Raw genomic sequence first — 12,275 nt, 5'->3', positions numbered from 1 at the left:
GAGATTCAGCAGTAAAGGTTGGGTTTTCTGGGGATAGTGGAGGGCAAGGAGGAAAGCACTTGAATATGGACTGGGGAAATGCAGCCCCTGTGCCTAGAAAGCACAGGGTGAAAGGTAAGTTTGGGTGAGCCTTAAGAAAGAGCAGAATTACATCTGAAATCATCATCAGATTCAATCATCAACAGAAGCCTTTCTCTGGATGGCCTTGCCATTCCCATCATGGTTGATTGTTGGAGGAAGGGTCTTTCCAGGGATGGTTTCCTGGTTTTAAAATATTTTTCCAGAAAGACTCATTAGGTGCACAAGATGCAGTCATACCTCTGGTTGCAAACGTGATCACAACCCGCAGTGTTTGCAGCCTGAAGCGCCGCGTCTGCACATGCGTGTGACGTGCTTCTGCGCTTCTGCACACGATGTCATTTTGTGCTTCTGCGCATGCGTGAGCGCCGCAACCCGGAAGTAACCCGTTCCAGTACTTCCAGGTTCAGCGCGGTCCGCAACCCGAAACCGCGCAAACCGCAGTGTTTGTAACCCAAGGTATGACTGTATTGATCTTTCCAAGGTCAGGCAAAAAGAAAGAGAGAGAGAGAGAGAGAGAGAGAGAGAGAGAGAGAGAGAGAGAGAGAAAGAAAGAAAGAAAGAAAGAAAGAAAGAAAGAAAGAAAGAAGTCCAACCTTTTAAACCTCTGTTGATCTTGGGTTCTTTGGAAGCTCATTACCCTGCTGGTAATGTGTTAGGAAGGCAGGGTGAAAATCCAGAGAAATAAATGCCTTCATACATATATACATATTTGCACAAGAGAGTATGGGGTGATTTCTAATCCATCAAAAATGACACTCACAAAAAACTGACAATGACAAAGGCGATGGTGGTAATAAAGGGCTCAACAGACCACAAATTGCTCCATGTACCATCTCCATGTAAGGTAACATTGCTGCACATCTATAATTTCTTACTGTTCTGTAGATATTAAAGGAAACCTCCCAGAAAAAAAAAACATGTAAACATCTTAGAGTACAAAATTAGAGGCCTCCAGGCAAAATGCAATAAGAATAAATATAGACAAACTATCAGAGCCAGAAGATGAAAATACAGCACAATAACAAAATATTGGTAAAAATATAAAGTCACTGTTATTAAACACTCTATCAACCTATACTATCTTATCAGCTTTCCTATAGTGAATCCTATAACTTATTTATAAATAAGTAAACAAATGTATCAAAATCCGTGGTGTTTCTAATCGAAAGGACCCTAACTGAAAGACACCCCCCCACAGACAATCTACTGTTCATTTTGATGTTTTGGTGAAAAGGTGCAGATCATACATCTAATTCCACTGGTGTTTTTCTTCAGTTTTATTTCAATAAAAGTAGCATTGAAATAGCCAGATCAGCTGAAGGAGGACCTTGGCAAATGTAAGGCAAACTCTTACAAGATAGTTGTCTGAAGGTGGCTCTCAAAACAGTAGCACATTGGAGAAATGATGTATACTTCAGCCATCTATGGCTGCAGTCCTCCTTCTCTGACTTGGTGCCTTCCCAGTATTTTGGACTGTAACTTCCATCAGCCCCAGCCAGCATAGTCAACATTTTAGCCATGCCTTCCTGTGCAGCACTGGCTGGAGCTGCTGGTAGCTGTAGCCAAAACATCTGAAGAACATGAGGTTGGAGACAGTTGCCTCAAGCACTCTTACCCAAAAACCAAGAAGTTTAAATCCTTTGCATGTCGACTCAGAAGTAAGCATTAAGTGGTGTTTACTCCCGGAAGTGCAGATGGGTTTGCTGCCTACATCAGATGGAATCCAATTCACTTCTTAGAAAAGGTGCTTAGGATCCAGTCTGTAGGCACACAAATAGCCATGGTTTGATCAGTATAAAGCCAAAGATCAGTCATGAACTTCCTTTCAGGCATGTTGTAGCAAAGCTCAAACTTTTCAACTTCAATGGATTTTTTATGGGGACTGATTTGTAAATCTGGGGACTGTCCCTGGGAAACAGGGATGTCTGGTAACCTTAGTCTAAACTGGTATAAGAAAACTTCCTCAGTCCCCATGGGTGGTATTCAACTAGGTTTTCCCTGGAGTATTATTCGTTGTTTTTGAACTGCTGTTTACTTTATTTACTGTATATCCCACACTTTCCTCCAAGAAGCCAAGGTGGTATACATGGTTCTCCTCCTCTTTCCCACTTCATCCTCACAATAGCCGTGTTGTGCAGAGGAAACAACCCCCACGACAGGTTGCCAGGAACGGATTAGATAAGGAAAAGTCCTTACCATCTGATTTTTATTCAATATTTAAAGAGGGAGGCTTGGAATGCAGCCTCTTGGAAGAGTGGTGTTGTCCCGAGTAACTCTCCACCCCCTTTTCGTACCACTTCCTCATTCATCGTCATCTCCCCTATGCGTAGCACTGAGGGCCCTTTGCTTCTGAGCCCTTTGCTCTACTACTTTCTAGGCTCGCCGGGTTCTGGGAGAGTGGGGGTCTGGGATGCTTTCTTTTTTATTTTATTTTTATTCAAAGTTATAACAAAACATATTTTCCAAAAACATATCCTTATTCCCTCCCCATTTTTCCTCCCCCCTCCCCCCACAAAACCCATCCCCCCACCCCACCCCCCGACTTCCCTCAGTTCCAGTCTTTGGTTTCTCCAATAATGCTATTTTCTGCATGCTACAGAGTTGTATAGATCCTCCAACTGTGGATGTTTATTCAAAACCTGCCAAGGAGTCCAGTTCGCTTTGTTGCGTCTTCAAATACTTTGTGAAAGGTTCCCATTCATCCTTAAAGTCACAGTTATCCTTGTCCCGTAGCTTATGAGTCAATTTTGCCAGTTCTGCATAATCCATCAATTTTTCTTGCCATAATTCTTTAGTTGGGATTTCTTCAGTCTTCCATCCTTGTGCTATCAGAACAGGGTCTGGAATGCTTTCTAAAGACACTGTGTCCATCAGCTGTTGCCCTCCTGGTGGTTCCTCTTCCTCCTCCTCCTGTCTCATTATTTTCCAGCTTTCCCCCTCATCTGCCTCTGAGCTGTGAACTCCCTCGAACCCCTGTTGTAATTCTGAACTGTCTTCTTCTTCTCTGGAAGGGTGAGGCTGGGGAGGCGGTCTCCACCATTCTTCCTCTGCCCAGTCCCTGACATCCTGTGAGGTAGGTTACGTTATGGTGACTAGGCCAAGGTCACACCCAGTGAACTTCACAGCTGGGCAGGGATTCAAACCCTGGTCTCCCAGGCCATAGTCCAACTCTCTAGCCAGTAAACTACACTGGCTCCAATTGATCTATCCATAGACCCACTGAGATTAATGAACATGGCTAAGTTAGCGACATGAATTTAAAATGGCTGGCACTAACCTAATAACCGTTTTATCCCTCCTCAACACAGAAACAGCCTGCAATGATTAGCACTGGATGTCTGCAAAAAAAGAAAAGGGCTCTTCCTTGTGATCCTCAACATCTGGTATTCAGACGTATATGACCTCCGATAGTGGAGACATGATGAAGTCATCATGATTGACAGTCATTGAGAGCTTTATCCTCCATGAATCTGTCTCACCTCCTTTTAAATCCATCCACCAGCTTGGGTCAGAAGAGCGCTGAAGCTGAGGAACCATGGTTTGCCTATGGCTACCTGGTGAGTTCATCGCAGAGATGAGATTTGAGTTAAGGACATATCCACAACACTTTGTTGTTTAGTCGTGTCCGACTCTTCGTGACCCCGTAGACCAGAGCACTCCAGACACTCCTGTCTTCCCGCAGTTTGGTCAAACTCATGTTGGTAGCTTCGAGAACACTGCCCAACCATCTCATCCTCTGTCCACTCCTTTTCCTTGTGCCCTCAATCTTTCCCAACATCAGGGTCTTTTCCAGGGAATCTTCTCTTCTCATGAGGTGGCCAAAGTATTGGAGCTCAGCTTCATGATCTGTCCTTCCAGTGAGCACTCAGGGCTGATTTCTTTAAGAATGGAGAGGTTTGATCTTCTTGCAGTCCATGGGACTCTCAAGAGTCTCCTCCAACACCATAATTCAAAACACTACCCTGCTTCAAAACAGAGATGTGTGTGCATGCACTGAAACAAAGATGATAATATTCAAATTTATCTATTGCACTAGAAGCTAAATTTGAAAGGAGAAAAATTACCTGCTTCTTAGCTTTGGTGAGGGTAGTCCTTGCGATGATAGCCTTGAGATCATTATGAGCATTGCCAAATAAAAGCCCGGCCATGTCGTTCTGTGTCTTTCTAGGATTGAACGAGCTTTCATTTGATTCTAAAAGGAAGGTGTGTGCGATGTCACTTTTTGCATGGGGTTTTCTTGAAATTCAGCCGCATGGGGGCCATGATCAGCATCGCTCCACCATTTCTGGTCCTCAGAGCAAGATTTGGCAACTTGAGCATTGCAGCTTAGAAATGGGGGAAATGATAAAAGCAGCCACGATTGCAGCCTCTGAGGTTTTGCTTCCAATCCATTAGATTATAAACCATCACCCAAATAGGGGGTGGTTTGCGTTACCTTCTCCCTCATCATCCCTCCCAGCTATTTCCTGAATCTAGGAAATCCACAAATTACACATCAAAGCATCCCATTTCTATTCCACTGTCTGTCTGAGCTGCCTCATCCACTCTGCAGAAATTCATTTCCATTGTGGACCTTCAATTGAGTTGTTAAGAGTCATCTTCTGTGCCTGCAGATCTTTCAAGAGCTGTCAGAGTGCGTTGCCTCCTCGCCTGATCTTTGCGTTTGGTTTCCATCCCGTCTTCTTTTCCATGACAATTCATCTGTCTAGATAAAGTGAAACTTTCTCCACTTCTTACTGTTCTTCCCCCTATGCGTTGCTGCTTTCTTCTGCTTTCCCCACTTTCATCAACTTTCCCTTGGAAGCTCGTACTCCCACCCAGGTAACACCAAGAGCCTTAGCGGTGCTCCTGCAGAGATCTAGGCAGCCGAAAAGAAGGAGATGGACAAAGTTACAGTCAGAATGGGAAATTGGATGCCTGCACTATTAATAACTCCCATAAGGCCCACTTCTTATTTTATTTTTTTAGTTTTTATTTCACAGCTACATGCACTTCTCCTGGAAGATGGAAATGCTGATTTGCTTCTGCTGTAATGCTGTCCCAGCAGGGTCACCATTCAAGAACTATGAATAATGTGAAGCTGCAGCAAAAGCGGGATGACTTGGGAAGATGTGAATATATGTATGTGTGTGTGTATTTATGAGTTAGCTGCATATATAGACAGTCAATATTTTAATACACATATCAGGAAGAGTCCTAATCGCTTGGCTATCCTAGGTCACATAGCTCCAAATGGAATCATAGCATAGCAAAGGAGGAGAGCCTTTTGTTTTCACTACAAACCTCTGGTCTGAAGGCCAATGCGGCCCTCCAGGCCTCTTTACCTGGCCTTTGGGACTCTCCCCTGGCCACACCTCTTACAAGATCACACCCCTCTTCCCAGGACCCACTCCTCATCAGCCCTCTTCAAATGCCTTCACCTGGTCGGAATTGGTCTTTGAGCCATGATAATGTGCTTGATTGCCTGGATAGAGCACTGTGTGTTTTGAGAGAGGGAGGGAAGCAACCTTTAATTTCTATATGACTGGAACATAGCCCACTGTACAAAGGTAAGAGTCACACCTTTTGATCTATCCACTGCCACGGGCCAGAGCTCCTTGGAGGTGATGGACTCCCCTTCGTTGGAGGTTTTCAAGCAGAGGTTGGCTGTCCATCTGCCGTGGGTGCTTTCATTGAGATTGCTGCATTGCAGGGAGTTGGACTAGATGACCCTTGGTGTCCCTTCCAACTTTACAATTCTACATATCCACTTTTCCCCACTGTGGTTTCCAACAACTGGCATTCAGAAGCATTACCTCCTCTGGCTGCAGAAGAAGAGCAGAGTCATCATGGCTGCCCTTTCCTCCATGAATTTGTCTCATCCTCTTTCAAAGCCATCTTGGCGGATGGCATCTCTGCTTCCTCCTCTTTTAGCAAGTTTCACAGTCTAATGATGCACTATGTGAATAAGTATATTCTTTTACCTGCCCTGAATATTTTCAACATTGTTGTTGCCCACAAGTGATGAGAGAGGAAGAAAAAGTTTTCCCTATCCACTTTCTTCATGTCATGCACCTTTTTATAAACTTCTATCACATCACCTCTCACTCGCCTTTTCTCTTAACTAAAAGTCCCCAATGCCGCAACCTTTCCTCATAGGGGAGTCGCTCCATCCCCTTGATCATTTTGGTTGCCCTTTTCCTAACCTTTTCCGGCTCTGCAATATCCTTTTTGAGGTGAGGCAACCAGAATAAAGGAAGCTCATCCAAGTATTCCGTGGGGAAGGACTTGGAGAAAATCATCTCCCTGGCAATAAAATACCTACCATGCAGCAATTCTTCCTTGGATTTTACAATCTGCCCTCAACCTGGGTTTAATTTCGTTCTGGCCCTACAAGCAAATGGGAGCACAGTGGTACCTCGGGTTAAGTACTTAATTCGTTCTGGAGGTCGGTTCTTAACCTGAAACTGTTCTTAACCTGAAGCACCACTTTAGCTAATGGGGCCTCCTGCTGCCGCCACACCGCCAGAGCACGATTTCTGTTCTCATCCTGAAGCAAAGTTCTTAACCCGAGGTACTATTTCTGGGTTAGCGGAGTCTGTAACCTGAAGCGTATGTAACCTGAAGCATATGTAACCCGAGGTACCACTGTACTGCCTGACCTAGAGAATAAACCAAGGAGGATAGGGTCCCTGTATTCATTCATATATATTTTTTTCCAGCCTGTAAGTGTCAAACCAGAATTGAATGCACCAATTACCAACCAGAGGGGGTTTCATTGAGAAAGATGGGGTTCAAATGAGTTCCCCTTGGGAAACTTGCTCATGCAATGGACCCAAACAAAAATCAGGATTGAAGTCTCCGCTCATCAGTTGACGGGCTGGGAGTTCAATTCTGCTTGCTCACTTTCTCTCCATCCCACCCCAATGGACCAACTTTGACATTGGACCAACTTTGACATCAATGTGGTGTTGCCAGGGGCGTTTCCAACTAAAGGAATGCACAAGGCAGAGAGTTCATTCTTTACTGTCAAAGATAACAGATACCTACACAATCTCCGCAGCTACTCCCAGGTCTGTACTCTATGGAGCAGTCACAGCAACAGGGGACCACTCCCCCTCCAACAGTTTATGTACCTTCCCGCGAAGGGCTGTGCACATGTAGCTGGAGACTATGTCTCCAGGGAAATTTCCTCTGCTCTTCTTGCTTCAGTTCTCTACTGGTTCTGGGAGACGGTGGTGCAAGAGAGGGTGGGAAAGCACCTGGCCCTTCACTTGCCTGGCCTGCGTCTTCCTCCTCTTCCTTTAGCTCTGAAGCTTCCCCTGCCTCTGATTCTTGCCTCCTGGCTGGTGAACCGCCCTGAGATCTTTTGATGAAGAGTGGTATACAAATCTAATAAATAATAATAATTACAAACCACTGCCCCCCTCTCCTGAGAGACTCCAGAACTACGTCCTCTAGTGAATACTCATCAGCATCCTGCCAGTCCTTAGCAGGTGTTTAGGGCATACAGAGAATTATCTTGTGGGGCCTGGTTGTGTGCTGGGCCCGGGGGTAGCCCGAGCCACACGGTCCAGGTCCAAGGGTTGTGTGAGGAGTCAGTCCGACAGGGCCAAGGCAGGACACGAGGCAGGAAACCAGGCAAGGTCAGGCACAGGATCTCAGGCAGGTTCTGGCAAACAGCAATGATGCTCCCGCAACTTGGGGCAGAGTCCAACAGCCTTTTATCTTTGTCGGGGTAATGGCCAATCCTGATCCCCCAGTGACTCACCTCCCTGTCTTGCCCAAAGCTGAGCACTCCTCCTGCGAGTACTCAGGTCTCTCCTTCTCTCAGACCTTAGTCTCTGCAGATCGGGAGATGTCAGTGGGTTACTAGACGCAGAGGCTGTCTCAGCCTCTCCTGACCCAACTGGTAGTGGAGCAGCTGTAAGTGATTGCCCAGCTGAAGGCAACGAGGTAATCCCTGCATCTGGAGCCAGGGCAGGCTCAGGCCTTGACTCGGCCCAGCTGGTGCTTGTTGCAGGGGAACCTGTGCGGACTGGGGCTCTTCACAGTCAGGCCCCAGACTTGGTTCAGACACCGCCTGAGGCAAAGAATCCGGTGTGAACTGAGATTCCTCTAGTTCCGCGTCCGAGCCCGAGTCCCAGGCCATCACAGGTTGGCCTATGATGAGGGGACAGCCTTTGATTCCAACCAGAGGTGGGACAAGCCAGGACCTGAGATTTGACTGCAGTTTATGTCTGGGGCCAAGTCAGTACCAGGAGAGGAGTTGGATAGGCAACTTAGCTGGCAACTAAGCAAGCTTGTGGGACCACAAGGCATGTGCTTCCACCCCACCTGCTATGTTGGGAGTATAGATCTGGATGGCATGGCAATAGACACCCATGTCATTCCAGACATGAGTGTTCCATTTGTGTGTGTCATAGGGGTCTCAACTCATACACAGAGGAAAGTTTTTCCAATTCTGCTTGAGTTGATGGAGGGGGTGTACATGAGAGGTATAGAGGCACACAAAGATCTGCTCTGTATCCTGCTGCCCTCCCCACCCCACAAAGTGAGGCTGCTGCAGAATCAGTACCGAGCCAGCTTGAGGTGAGGTCCTGGTGAGGTCCGTTAAATCTGAGATTCTTGACTGTGATTAAACAGGCTTCTGGTTAATTTGAAATCAAGCCGCTCATTTTCCACTTTCTCGGATGACATAATTGGTGTTTTTGGCACAAAGGCTGGCAGTCTCACTGCCCATGGCTAGCAGGTCTTAGACCTCTGATAGGAATCTGTAGTATTTGCAGTGTACTTACGGACAACAAGGGAAGTGTTAACAAAGGACCTTTGGCAAATTTGGGGTGCTTCAAACCCAGGTGCTTTGCTGCTCTGTTCAACAATGCACAGAAGAATGAGACTCGGAGCTCTGTGTGCTGGTAGACTAGCCTGCTGCTTTTCAGGCATTTTGTGACAGCTTTCAATTCCGCTCAAAGGAGCAGACAAGACAGCTGCCTCTGAAGTCACAAACCGATTTTAACCCACCTCTGACCTGGTCACTTCCTCTCCTTTTCATGGCAATAATGTTGCTCCCTTCGCCAGAACAAAGAGCAATATCACTATCATTTGTTGTTGTTTCTTTTGAGGATTGCTGTAACACAAACACAGGGCTAAATAAAGGTTGAAATTGCCATTTTGGCCTGGAACCCAACATTTTATAGACAGAGCCCACAGGCCAATAACCAGCTGCAACACAAGGCCACCCTGCTGAACAGACTCTTGGGTTGGGGCGTTGTTGCTATTGGTATTGTGTATCTTTATTTTAGATCTTTTGATTTATGTGGAAACTGGTTAGTTTGTTGTGTCTTTTTTGATGTTTTATTTATGGTTTCCATAAATGGTTTCCACTTTTGTTATGTTGCAGTTATATATTTTTTCATATTATAAACTGCCTTGAGCATGGTTTGAACTGTGGAAAGCCAGCATAGAAATACAATTATGTAATACAGTACAGTGGTACCTCGGGTTACATACGCTTCAGGTTACATACGCTTCAGGTTACAGATTCTGCTAACCCAGAAATAGTACCTCAGGTTAAGAACTTTGCTTCAGGATGAGAACAGAAATTGTGCTCCGGCGGCACGGCAGCAGTGGGAGGCCCCATTAGCTAAAGTGGTGCTTCAGGTTAAGAACAGTTTCAGGTTAAGAACGGACCTCCGGAACAAATTAAGTACTTAACCTGAGGTACCACTGTATGTATGCATTTGGAAATGACGAATGGTGAGAGAACATCTTGATGGTGTTTCCATGGGAAGGATATGAGGTTTTTGTTGTGCTCACCTTACTTTTGAGGTGGCTGAGGGGTTTTGTAAGTGTTCTTCCATTCTACAAATCACCTCTCTGGTGGTTTGTATTCCATGACATCTTCCTCAGGCCTTTCCTGGGTGTGCAGGGAGCTGCCCTTTTCATTGTTTGGAATATATGTTGGAAGCCACCCAGAGTGGCTGGGGCAACCCAGTCAGATGGGTGGGGTACAAATAATAAAGTTGTTGTTGTTGTTTTGCTTTTCATTGTTTTGTTTTGTTTTGCTATTCTTTAAATACTTTTTAAAATAAGTAATTGTGGAAGTGTGTGTGTGTAGTTCTATTAAAAACAAAATGAACAAGTGTGCAGAACTCAGGCACTTGGTAGCCAGCCTTCCTGGCTTCCGGCACTTCAATTAAAGCCCAAGAGAAGATATTATGAGCCAACTCCTCCCATGGGTCTTCTTCAGACCAGAAAGCGTGGGCAGCCAGGGAGGCTGCAAAGAGCTAGAAAAATGTTTCATAGAAAGAAAACCATTCACAGCCTCTCACATGCTATCCTATAAAGACACCCCAAAGTTATCTGCAAATGGGGCAGAAAAGCCAAAACCTCTTTCACTGGGGAAGGAAAGAAGTAGAAGGGCAGGTTTCAACACAGTACGCCTAAGAAGGATTCCTAACTGACACGTGCTGCTTTTTATAGCAAGAGGAGTGTTTGCTCCTTAGGCCTCATTGAGGTGGTAAACTTGTATCTCAGCTGCGCTATGTCAGATTTCGTTGAGGTTGAATACACCTCAATGCATACAAAGAAAAAGTGACCTAGCCTTCTGCCTGACATGCTATTATTATTTTTTATTCACATACATTTCGGTGTTTGCATGGAGAAGTACTCAATAACTCTGTCATGGTAAAGCCCAAGTGTATTACCTACTGAGAACTTGATCTTAGAGGTGACTGACAATGGCCCTTGTGGGCTCCAACTAAACAGGGGAAATGGCCTCTGAAGCAGAGTGCTAGAATGAAAACCAAAGCATCTCTTATGTAGAGTGTAATATATTTCCATATGTACTCTGAAATATTTGTAGTGTGGATATATTTATTTATAGAGTTCGCTGCTCTTGGAAGCCTCACTACCCTAATGTAATTGAGGGTCTTCTTTTTCCCTTTTAATTAGCAGGACTTCGTCGTACTGCAAATATCGTGCTGCTGACGTCCAGCAAATCAGTGCATTTGCTTAATGAAGGTAAATTCTACTTCTTCTTTATTAGCTTGGTTAGTTTGCTAGAATTGCAATTAGCATGTTTAAAATCAATCTAATTGAAGTCAAATTTTGAGTTTGTTCAAATAAGCACCTTAAGTGAATTACACAGAGAAAGAACAGCTCACTAATTTCCACTCCTGCTTTCCTTCAACATCCCAAGAAAGTAATTCACATGAACCTAATGTATGGGTTTACTTACATAACAGCTAATACGACTAGAGAAGGAACTAATTGTACAATTCTCTACATGTTTACTCAAAAGTAAATCTCGCAGAGTTCAGTGTGAGGCTTACTCTCAAGTAAGCATGCATAGGATTGCAGCCTGAGATCTTGTGAATTTCTAGGCCAGCTCAGGACTTCATGGCTGCCATGAAAGCTATGGGGCTATTTCAGTACAGCATATGCCCAACACATACCGCAGGTCATACCATAGATCTGGTTTTTGCTACATACAGAAGAAGAAGTAGAAGAAGAAGAAGAAGAGGAGGAGGAGGAGGAGCTTGGATTTGATATCGCACTTTATCACTACCCGAAGGAGTCTCAAAGCGGCTAACATTCTCCTTTCCCTTCCTCCCCCACAACAAACACTCTGTGAGGTGAGTGAGGCTGAGAGACTTCAGAGAAGTGTGACCAGCGGAGACACGAACCCGGTTCACCAGATTAGGAGTCTACCACTCTTAACCACTACACCACACTGGCTGTGGTGTTCAACACTTATGTTCCATTCACGAAGCAGACATCTGCTTGCACAATGGAACTTCCCCTTCCTCTCCTCCTCCCCGAACTTGCACCATACACCCTCTAAACCTGGTCCAAGGGGTTGGGGGCTCTTCCAGAGCAGATTTTGGGAGTGCACAGGGGAAGAAGGAGGAGGAGGACAATTGCACAGAATTGAAAAAAATCCTTTAAAAAATATTTCTTTCAAGATACTGGCCTAGATACAACGTTGTCTGACTGCCAGCGCAAGGATAAGATGACTGGTTGTGCAATATGAAATCCAGTGCCACAGCTATGCTAGTGGAACCTCTTGTGCAACCGGTTGTGCAACAGGAAGTATCAGGGCTACGGCAATCGGTTGTGCAACCTGCCACGAGAATCATGCTGGTTTTCTGTGCCTTCTGCCAAGCAAACCATTCCACTGGTGCAGATAGTACACCACTAAGGGACTCTTA

Source organism: Podarcis filfolensis (assembly GCF_964270895.1).
Source record: "Podarcis filfolensis genome assembly, chromosome: 2".
Classification (NCBI taxonomy): Eukaryota; Metazoa; Chordata; class Lepidosauria; order Squamata; family Lacertidae; genus Podarcis; species Podarcis filfolensis.
This window is presented reverse-complemented; position numbering follows the sequence as displayed.